This window comes from Chenopodium album, chromosome 2 (assembly GCF_948465745.1).
Source record: "Chenopodium album chromosome 2, dcCheAlbu1.1, whole genome shotgun sequence".
Classification (NCBI taxonomy): domain Eukaryota; kingdom Viridiplantae; phylum Streptophyta; class Magnoliopsida; order Caryophyllales; family Amaranthaceae; genus Chenopodium; species Chenopodium album.
Genome location: NC_137835.1, coordinates 22,836,514 through 22,848,086, shown reverse-complemented (window position 1 = coordinate 22,848,086; position 11,573 = coordinate 22,836,514).

Genomic DNA, 11,573 nt, shown 5'->3' with positions numbered 1-11,573 from the left:
GAAGAGCCGCCTAAGGAGCGGAACCAGGCGGACCAACCTTATTTTTCAACGGCAGTATGCCAAATTTATTTCTTCTGGCTTGTGAGTCGTGTATTTGAATGTTTAAAATCAATAATTTTTAGTCTTTTCCATTCCGGATGATGATCCGGTTTAACATATCCCCCGGCTCTTCATGGCCGGGTTTTATCTATGAAAATTCCGACTTAGTTGGTTTTGCAGTTTTGAATTTAAATTTTCATTTAAATTTTACTTATATATATATATATATCTGAATTTTTGCCTAACTTCATAATAGCATGCGGTAGGTATCAACACGGATGTACTTGCCCCTGGGCGGATGTGTGGTTAGTTTTAGTACTTTACCGATTGATTGGATTAGGAACTTGTGATACTTTAAAGACTATGGGAAGTTCCTAAGTCAAAAAATCGTAGTAGTGATTGCCCCAAACCAATCGCATAGTCGTCGAAATACTGAAGCGGGAGGCCGTTAGACCAGGCGATAGAACCGATGAGTTGCGCTTCATCTCTTCCACCTGGGGTATCTGCAATCCATTATACTCAATTTCCGATCCCTTTGTCCCATTGGGGGAACTTGTATATTTTCTTAAATAATCTAAGTTACAACTTCATTCGGCAACTAACTGATGCCACTAGGCATCCGGCTTTTGAGCTTAATCATTCTTTAGATTATTTCTGTCAGACGACTATGAGTTGACCAAATTAGGTCGTTCAATCTTTGTCGTCTTCATGAGTATGTAGAGAAATTGGTTACCAGGATGAGAGATTCTCTCTGCAATGATTCCACCTGGACGCCTTACTCATCTTGGAGCAGACAAATTTATAAAATGGAATATCATCCGGCCATTGGCCTCATAGTTTGAACATTAATTTAGTCATTAAGTTTTTAACTTAGTTTAATTTATTCAGTTATCCGTCTATGCATTGCACAAGCAGTATTTTAACACTACGCATGTATATATACGAGTTAAATAACAGAATTGAAAACAAAAAGCAATTTTTTCATTAATGGGCTTTTCATTTACAAATCTCAGAAGTAGTACTTTTTCAAGTTGTTTACATTTTCTAGGCAGCCACCTGCTGTCTGGAGTTTCCAGGCGGTAGGTGCCAGTTCGTACTTCTTCATAGATCTGGTAGGGGCCTTCCCAATTAGGAGTTAGCTTTCCATGCTCGTTGGCCCTACCGGTTGCCTCCATTTTTGGTAACACAAAGTCCCCAACTTTTAAGGGTCATTTGTGCACTCTTTTGTTGTAGGCACGGGTCGTTCTCAGACGGTAAATCTCATGACGCAAGGTGGCATTTCCCCTACGATCCGAGAGTTAGTCCAATGATAGCCGCATGGCCTCCCAGTTTGCCTTTTCATCGTATAACATAACTTGTAGTGTCGGCTCATAATGCTCGACGGGCAAGACGACTTCAGCATCGTAAACCATGAGAAACTGGGTTTCCCAATTGCCCCTTTTTTCGTTGTGAGGATGACCCATAGGACATGAATCAATTCTTCAGCCCATAAGCCACCAGCTCTTTCAATTTTCTTCTTGATGCCGTATGAGATGAGTTTGTTGAAGGCTTCAACTTGGCCGTTTGCTTGGGGTCGGCCGACTGATGCAAAACAATTTGAGATCTCTTGATCTCCCAACCAAGTCTTTAGCTAAGGCGTCTCGCCATTATTAAACACCATAGACATAGGTACCCCATACCGGGTGATGATGTTCTTCCAAATGAAAGAGATGACATCCTTTGTCTTGATGCTCTTGATCGCCTCTATTTCCACCCACTTGGTGAAATAATCCACATCCACAAGAATATAGCGTTTTTCGCCTGGTGCAGGTGTATAAGGACCTAAAATGTCCATGCCCCATTTAGCAAACGGGACTCAGGTGTGGATTGTTGTAAGGTCAGTGGCCAGCTGATGGATGAGCTTGCAAAAATTTTAGCACTTGTCATATTTTTTTACCATTTCCATGGCGTCTGCCTCAAGTGTAGGTCAGAAGTAGCCCTGCCGCCTTGTCCTGACAGCCAAGGATTTGCCGCCTATGTGGGAGGCACAATATCCCGAGTGCAGATCTCTAAGAACTTTTTCCCCCTTTTTTGGGGTAACACATTTCAACAACGGCTTTAGAAAACCTGTCTTGAAGATTTCTCCGTCTTTCATCTCAAAGTTTGCAGCACGTTTCTTTAATACGGCCGCCTCCTTGGGTGAATCAGGAAGTGTACCGTCTATCAGATATGCCCGGATGCCATCCATCCAAGTAGAGCTTTGGTCAAGTATTCCAATGGGTTCTTCGTAAGATATACTCCGTTTTTCCATAATTTCTAGAAGACTGACCGAGGCGTATCACATGAGGCGGAGGATGCCGATTTCGACAGAGCATCCGCCTGATTGTTTTTAGACCTGGGCACTTGACTTAGATGAAATTCTTCAAGTCTCTCGGCTTCAGCTTTGAGTGCCCGCAAGTACTTGATCATTGCTGGAGTAGTGGCTTCATAATCACCATGGTATTGGCTAACGACCAGTTGAGAATATGAGCAGGCGTCAATTTTTGTTGCCCTTGCTGCCTTGCACATGCGGATGCCGGCCAGCAGGGCTTCATATTCCGCCTCATTGTATGAGGCTTAGAACTTGAACCATAGTGCATATTAATATTTATCTACTTCCGGAGACTAACAGATTATACCTGCACCACAGTCGTTCATAGTAGAGCTCCCATCTACATACACTTTCCAAACCTGATTAAGGTTGTCCGGAGCAACTGGCCTTGTCAATTCGACAATGAAGTCGGCAAATGCCTGACCCTTCACTGCCTTTCTTGGTTCGTAGGTGATTTCAAGACTTTGCAATTTAATAGCCCATTTGAGCATTCTGCTGGATGACTCTAAGGTCTTCATTGGCCACTTTGAGGGGTTGATCTGTGTAGATCACCACCCAATGTGCCAAGAAGTAAGACTTCAACTTCTTAACAGCCATGTAGAGAGAAAGGCCAAAATTTTCAACCATGGGGTACAAGAGTTCAGCATCTCTGTGAACATGGCTAATGAAATAGACCGAGAGTTGAATGTCGTCTCTCTCAACAAGGAGAACAACACTTAGGGCATAATCTGAGACGACTAGGTACATGCAAATCGTCTCCTTTTGGAAGAGGGCTAACAAGCCTTGGCAAGGAGTGTAAATGTACGTTCTTTCAATTTTTGAAAGGCCGCCTCAGCATCTTCCCCCCCATTCGAATCTAGCCTTCTTCCTAATTGCTTGGAAGAAGTAAAGGAATTTGTCACCTAGCCGGCTAAGGAATCTCCTAAGCGCAGCTAGGCAACCGGTAAGCCTCTGAGCTTCCTTGACCGTGCGGGGTGACTTCATGTCAATCACCTCCTGTATCTCCTCGGGGTTAGCCTCTATCCCCCTTTGATCAATCAGGAATCCAAGAAACATCCCAGACTCAACACCAAAAACACATTTTTTGGGATTCAACATGACCTTATGCCGCCTAAGTGTGGTGAAGGTTTCTCGGAGATTAGCAAGGTGGTTCGTATGTAGCTTGGATTTGACTATCATGTCATCAATATATGCCTATATTAATCATCCGTTGGAAAGTAGCCAGCGCATTCTTAAAGCCGAACGGGATCACCGTATAACAGAATAACCTCTAATCAGTGACAAAGGTCGTCTTCTCTTAATCTTTTTTCCACAGGGGTATTTGGTGGAAGTCGGAGTAGGCATCTATAAAACTTATCAAGGCATGCCCGGCTGTAGTGTCGATCAGACTGTCGATCTTTGGAAGTGGGTAACTGTCCTTTGGACATGCCTTGTTCAAGTTAGTGTAATCTACACACATGCGCTAGGTACCATTCGGCTTCTTTATGAGCACCACATTCGCAACCCAGTCAGGGAAGTTACATGCCAAATGAACCCAACGTCTAATAACTTTTTGACCTCGGCAGCTGCCGCTTGACTTCTTTCCTCGCCCTGATTTCTTTTCTTTTGCCGGATGGGCTTATTTTTAAGATCCACGACGAGTTTGTGGACAGCAAGATCCGGGCTTATGTCTGGCATCTCTTCCAATTCAAAGGAAAAGATGTCCTTGAATTCTTTCAACCGGAGGTCCAAGTTTGTACCCAACCTTTCAAAGGCATCCGTCCCCACCTTAACAGTTCACTCTGGACAGCTTTCGTCCAGAGGAATATCAATGTGTTCACCATCTGGCTGGAGACGGAGATCATTTGACCGTTCCCTGGTCAGTGATTGCTATTTCTCCTCCTTCTTCACCTCCACTAACTGATCAACTTTTCTTTTCTTTGCGGCTGCTGAAGGGGGTGAATCATGGTCTTTGACATCGTCAAGGTCTATTGGCTCCTTCGACTGACCAGCTGCAGTAGCCGTTTGTTTGACGTCTAAGAGGTAACACTCCCTTGTCGTCTTCTGGTCCCCGTTGAGGGAGCCAATAGAGCCATCATCCTTTTCATACTTGAGCAGCATGAGAGCTAGGCTGATGACGGCCTTGTAATCGTTCATAGTGGGTTGGCCAAGAATGATGTTATAGGCGGTCAGCTGTTTTACCACCAAAAATCGGACGATCATATGTCGCCCTTTTCCCTTATGCCCCAGCCGGATGGGTAGATCAATTTGTCCGAGTGGGTGCATGACCCCTCCCCCAAAGCTAACTAGTGGATGAGAGACGTCGGGCAGGTTGTCCAGCTTATAGCTCAGCTTGGACAGACACTTGTAGTTGATGAGGTCAGAGGAGCTACCAGTGTCAATAAGGATCTGACCAACCAACTGGTTGGTGACCTTACATTCAATGACAACTGGGTCATCATGCGGTCGACCAACTTTGCCCCGATCCTTCTCATTGATGAGGATGTTTTGAAAATGTTCCACTGGTGGACGTCTGTCCATCATCAACTGAGTGGATCATCTTCTTCAGATGATCCTTAGTGCCTCGAATGGTCGGGCCACTGCATGCGAATCCACCTGCTATGGTGTAAATCAGATCCTTGTCGGTGTTCGAGCTACTAGTAGGCTTGATAGTCTTAGACGAATGTCCCGGATTCATCTTGGCAGTCGCTTTGAACTTCAAGACATTGGACTTCAGCGAGCCCTTATCAGCCAGACGGTCCAACGTCCGCTTAGGACTATAGCAGTCATTGGTGTCATGGCCTACTTCCTCATGGAAGTGACAGTATTTATTCTTGTTCTGCGGCTGAACGGAACTCTTCATCGAATTCGGCTTCTCAATGATCAGCCGGTCCTTTACCTCCATGAAGATGGAGTAGCAGTCTTTATTGAATTCGTATCGTGAGACGTACGGCTTGAATTCTTTCTTATTCTTTTTGGACGGCTGATTAGGCTCATCAACCTTCCAAACTTCCTTTCTCTTTTTGCTCTCTTCAGCTTTTTGAGTCGGCTAAGCAGACCGACTCTCTTTTTGTTTGTCAGATTTCTTAAAGTTTGACTTATGGCTGGATGAGCAGAGCTTGGTTGCTTGAATAAAGCTCTTCACCTCTATCAACGCCTCTTGAAGGGTGAAAACCCTCTTTCGGACAAGGTCGAACTTAAAGGTTGACCCATCCTTTAGACCCTTGAGAGAAGTCTGTATAGGCTACCTCATCAGATAGCCCCAGAATTTGGATTCTCAGTAGATTGAACCGTCTGACATAGGAGCTAAGCCTTTTTCTCTCTCCCTGTCATATGGTGCTCAAGTTAAGACTTTTTTTCTTGGCAGGGATGTTCATTGAGAAGTTGGAGGCAAACAGGAAGGCAAGCTTTCTAAAGCTATCAATACACCCGGCTGGCAGGTTGCCAAACCATTGTTGGGCTATGCCCTTCAGGGTATCCGGGAAGCAGCGACACCACATAGCATCCTCTAACCCTTGGATGTGCATAAGGTTGGAGTAGGCCATGAGGTGGTCCTCCGGGTTGGACTATTGGAGGTACCATCATAGGAACCCACCAACACATTCTTAACCTTGGTCGGTTGTGCCGCCTCGGTTATCTCCTTAGTGAACACAAAAGTTCGTTCACCAAGTTTGAGTAGACGGAGCTGCCATTCCAAAGGTTGGACATTGTATGCCGCCTGCCCCCCCCCCACCCCAAAGAGTGTCGGCTGCATGAAATGAGGGGATTATGGGCCGTATACCATAGGGGATACATACGGGGCATTCCCAATCATCTGAGGGCCAAAGTGAACGGACTTTCCGCCTGTATGGCTCTCAAGCAAAGATCGATTATTCCTTACTGATGTATTTTAAAAGTTTTCTGGAAAGCTCGAGGTAGAGGTTGACTCAAACAGCTGCGGATTCCGATTTTGCTCGATGACATGTCAAGCATCGGTGAATGTTTTCTTGCTTCCATCCGGCTTAATGGCACGGATGACCTTCCCTGTGCCCGTTTGGGGCAGAAGGATCTTCATCTAGTCAAAGGCAGGCGTATTCTTCTCCTTGGGTTGTGGAGTAGGCTGCCTGTCCCTGACTGACTTCTTCTTTGCAGCTCGAGGAGATTTTTTTCCTAACCGACTCTTGCTAGAGTCAACCGTCTTCTTTTCGATTAGGTCCTTGATCTCACCCTTGAAACTTGTAATGAATTTCATGAGCTCGTCTCGGGTTACTGGAGCCTGACCTCCGGTAGTACCTGGCGGTGGTCCAGTAGACTTGCTGGTACCGGCTTCATTGTTTACTTGTTCCAGCTTGTCTTTGAAACAGAAGTGCTTGGCAATGAATGACCCGCCAGGGGCCACATGAGTTTCGACGTCCACATCGTGGTCGTCTTCTTGGTCTGTGAAGACCTCCCTATCAACCGCAGGGCGGTTGGGGTCTGACTGGGATATAGACTCTTGAACCATCTTTGAGATACTCTCCCCACAGACGGCGCCAAATGTTTTGGGTGTTTTTGTCCCTCGGAAGAGTTACGGCTCGAAGACTGGTCTGACTACGCCTGTACCCGCAAAATAATGAAGACTCCAGGTGGTTGGAGCTCCGCTTTCGACAATCAAGTTAGAACTTGTTTGGAGAATGTAAAAAGGTGCGGAATGTAAACTAAGATCTTCTCGGATTCCAAGATCAGGTGTTTCTCTAATGTAAGGGAATGTAGGGTATGATGTAACAAGTTGTAGATGACCCCAAAATGGGGGGATGACAGGGTAAAGTCGTATCCCCTAATCAAAAGTAATTCCTAAATCCTCTAACTAATGTAGATAGGGAAGTAGGGTCGAATCCACAAAGAAACGAGTCTTTCTATTCCTAATTAATTAAAGTAATCTAAATTATAAAGTAACCAATATGTAAATTTGGATAATAAACTAAACTACGGAGATTAAGAATAAGGAGAAAACAATATATAAAAGGATCTAGGGCATAGGTTCACCAATAAATAATATTCCAGGGTAAAACATAATAATCAATCATCAAGCATACATTAATCAGATCATAAAGGGCTTTCGCTACGTATTACAATCACACAATTAATTTACCGGTATTAAATCTCATCTTTCGAATCTCGACTCAACCATTTATAAATTAACCTGCCTATTGAAACTAGACCTAAACATTAATTCTCATCTGTCGAATCTCGAATCAATGTTGTTAAACTCATGCATAAAAGATTTGCGCAAATCTAGTCACAGAGCATTAAATCAATCAATAGGAAATTAATCTAGCATTGATAATTAACAGGAATAAATTACCCATTCATATTATTTATGGATCCCCATAAACCCTAGAAATAGAACTACTCGCACATAATAAAAACTAAACTAATCAAAGTAATAAAACAAGACATGATCAAAGGAATAAAAATAAACAACTAAGATTAAGAGAAGATAAATCGTTACCAAAATTAATCTGGAATTAAGAATCAAGTTAAGAACAAAGTGTATGAGAGAGAAACTAATCTAAAAGCTAAGTAGAGAGAGAAAATCTAAGAAATAATTAAGAGAGAGTAAAGAAGAGTAAAAAGTAGATCCTAAACTCGTTTTACGGAAAAGTATTTATACTCCGTAACTAAAACAAACTTAAACGACGAATAATTAACTCCTAACAATAACACGCGCCCGATCGGGCGAGGCACCGCCCGATCGGGCGCCCCTTTTCCTCTCAAGTACATTTCTCGCGCCCGGCCAAGCGCGACTTCAGGTGCCAGCCTTGCTTCCCTCGCCCGGCCGGGCGCGTCTCCGGGCGCCGGCCTCTTTGGTCGGGCGACTCTCTTGGGCCACTATTTGGACTACGATTGGGCTCCAATTCTTCGGGCCAATCTGGATTTCCTCTTCGGGTCTTGAATACTTGGTCCAGATGCCCCGGTATCACATATACCGAGCCCTTAATCACCGGTTCGATGGCTCTAACTAGCCTTGGGCTATAAAAACTAGTCGTGCTTCTCAAGTGCTCGTAATTGCTCCATAATAAATCGGGAAAATGCTCCTAAAGTGCAAATCCCTGCAAAAGTTAACCAAATCTACGAAAACTCTAGAAAACACTAATTAGGAATAAAAGTGGTTCTAAAGAGCCAAAAACACTACTAATTATGGCCAAGGGACGGGGGTAAAACACTATATAAAATAGACACATCAAACTCCCCCAAGCCAAACCTTTGCTTGTCCCTAAGCAAAGATCTCACCAATGAATAAATAAATATGCTTCACCCTAAAAAGTAAAAATCAAGCACAAGCAATTCAGGGTAAATCAAATAAACATGCTTCAAAATCAACCAATCAAATCCATCCAATTACCCTTCTTCCCTAACAATTGTCAAATAGAGCAAACCACAAGAGCATATAGAATTCAAGACTAGTGCTCACACACTCAAATCTCATTTATGTGGCGAGTAAAAGATTTACTCGATCGCTCTCCAACCAACCCTTTATGTGAACAATGCCCTCCCAACTCACACTCTCGTGTGTATAAAAGGATGTACGCTCAACCTACTAGTTGACTCGAAATATGTCAAATCATAACTTGCATTGATAAACAACACTTTCACATTCATACAACTCTATGCACAACGGTCGGAAGGTCTTTAAAGCTTATAAGGCTAGGGCAAAGGGTAGGAATCATTTGGGAACAAGTGAGAGAAAATCTATGCTTAAGGGAGCAAATCCTAGCAAAACCCATGATCAAAATAAATAATGATCAACATATCCTACATAACCAACTCTAACATCCACCAAATATACTCCAATCATAATAAACAATCCCAACACTTACAATTTCACTCATAAGATATAATAATGAAGAACTGGAGTGAACAAACAAACTTTATTTCCAAACTTGAATATTTTTCATAGAAGCTCAATTTTTTTCTTTCTCTTGATCAACCTCCAACTAGAACATTTGAACATTAAACAATTTTTTTTCCTTTTTTTTTTTATTGAAGTTCACTTTTTTTTTCACTTTTTTTTCTTGAACTTCTCTTTTTTTTCATAACATCATACTTTATTTTTTTTCAAGAAAATATAACTTTCAAACTCATCAAAAATAAACATGATCAAGAACAAAATAACTTCTCACAATCCACCCAAATTGTGCAAATAATAAGCACACTACAAACTCCCCTCGCTCCACTCACTAATAGCTCCCCCAAGCCAAGCTTGGGACTAGTAACCAATGGGGCAAAATAGGCTTGTAATGTGGCTAATAAACAACAAAAAGGTCAAGGCAACAACATGGGTAGCAAGAAGGGAACAAATGTATCTAAAATCATCTGGAGGCTACCTAAAAGAACAAATGCCTTCGTCCTCCACAAACACTACTTATAGTTGCAAACTAATACTCAAATTCATTGACATACCAGGAACTAACACACATTCCTAACCAAATTAACTAATCAAGCACTATATTAACAAGTAGTTGGGCAAAATTGACTCATGTTAAGGTTTCAAGGATCAAATATCAAATCATGATCAACAAATCCACAATATTTATCATCATATACCCAAGAATCAAAACAATATTTCTCAAGTAAGGGGCACAGGGAAGCATGATTTATAATTCATTGAAACGTATTTTTGGATTTTTTTTTTATTTTTTTATTTGTTTTTAATGCATAAGAAAGCAAAAAAAAACTAACCTAGAAAGCAATAAATCTAAACTAAGAAAACACACCAAAAATAAAAGAAAAGAGAAAAAGAAAGATACCAAATCCAAAATCTCCCCCAAGCCAGAATCAGACAATGTCCTCATTGGCTCGGGAACTAGCCTAGCATAGCTAGTCCTGATCATCCTCATCCATAGAGCCGAACCCTGCACCTCCACTGCCACCTGCACCACCTGCACCAGAAGAGCTACCACCAAAATAGTCAGCATGAAAACTCCCCCCCCCCCCCCCCCGCCGGTTCCCCAAAAGCAATGTCCTGGCCGTACCCATGGAAGGCAGAATAGTCAGTATAAATCCCATGCGCAGTAGGATCCCTATCGTATCCCTGGGGTGGAGGTTGAAACCAGTCAGGGTAAATAGCTAGCATCGTCGGGAATGGTGCCCCGACGAGCATAATCATCGTACATAGGGTAGAGAGCTCTACCCTGGTTCCTCTCTAGGTATCCTAACCTATGGTCTATGGAGCCTACCATCCTCCTAAGGTCAGTGTGGGAATGCTCGATACGGCGTAAAGCCTGACCTGTACTCTGAAGGTCCCAAACTAGGTCAGAGTCAACATGGGGGACGGAGTGAGACATGCGAGGTGGAGAAAATGCCACCTCGGGCTGAGGCTGGGGTGGTGGTACTGGTGGTGCTTGCCCCCTAGCATTGGAAACTAAAAGTTCATACGTGTAGGATGGTTGCCCTGGGGGAAAAGCGGTCAAGTCAGGACTAGGTAGGGGAAAGATGGGCAAAGGCTGCTCGGTCCCAGTCTTAATACACCAGTGGGGTGTCTGCTCACTTTCCAGTCATACCCACCCCAACTCCTCAAAATACCTAGCAGACATATAGGTATCCGGTCCACAGTTGGTCCGTTGGTGGGGTCCACCCTCAACAAAACCGGCCGTTTTCACTGCTATTCTAGTGATAAGGCCTCCTATACGAATGGGGGTGCGAGACTGGGTACTGGTTGTGGCATGTCTGCTTAAATGGTGGATAATGTACCTACCCATGTTCAGTTTCCCAAACCCAAACACATAGTATCCTATAACAGCTAGTTCAATGGTTTGGGCGTTAAGGGGCTCGTTCCTACCTAAAAAACACAAACCCGCAAATCTTTGCCAGATTTTTGGGATAGGGTGATGAATAGGCTTGGTACTAGCATGTTGGGGGTCGGGGGTAGGCAAACAAGTCAGAGCATAATAAATGTCACCAATTTTATATTCAGCATGCCATTGGTATGGTAATTCAGAATTCAATTCAAACAATTTACAAAATTCCACATAAGTTAAACTAATATTTCTATTGTTCAACCTAAAAAATAAATTCGGTCCATTTCTACTATTTACAACTTTCAAAGAAGATAAGAATTCACAAGTTAATTCACGGTATGTAGAATAATTCATATCAACGATTTTTCTCATTCCTATTTCATTCAAAAATCGTTTCACAAAATCATACAAACCATAAGTTTCTAAAGTAGGGCGGTGTAACCACC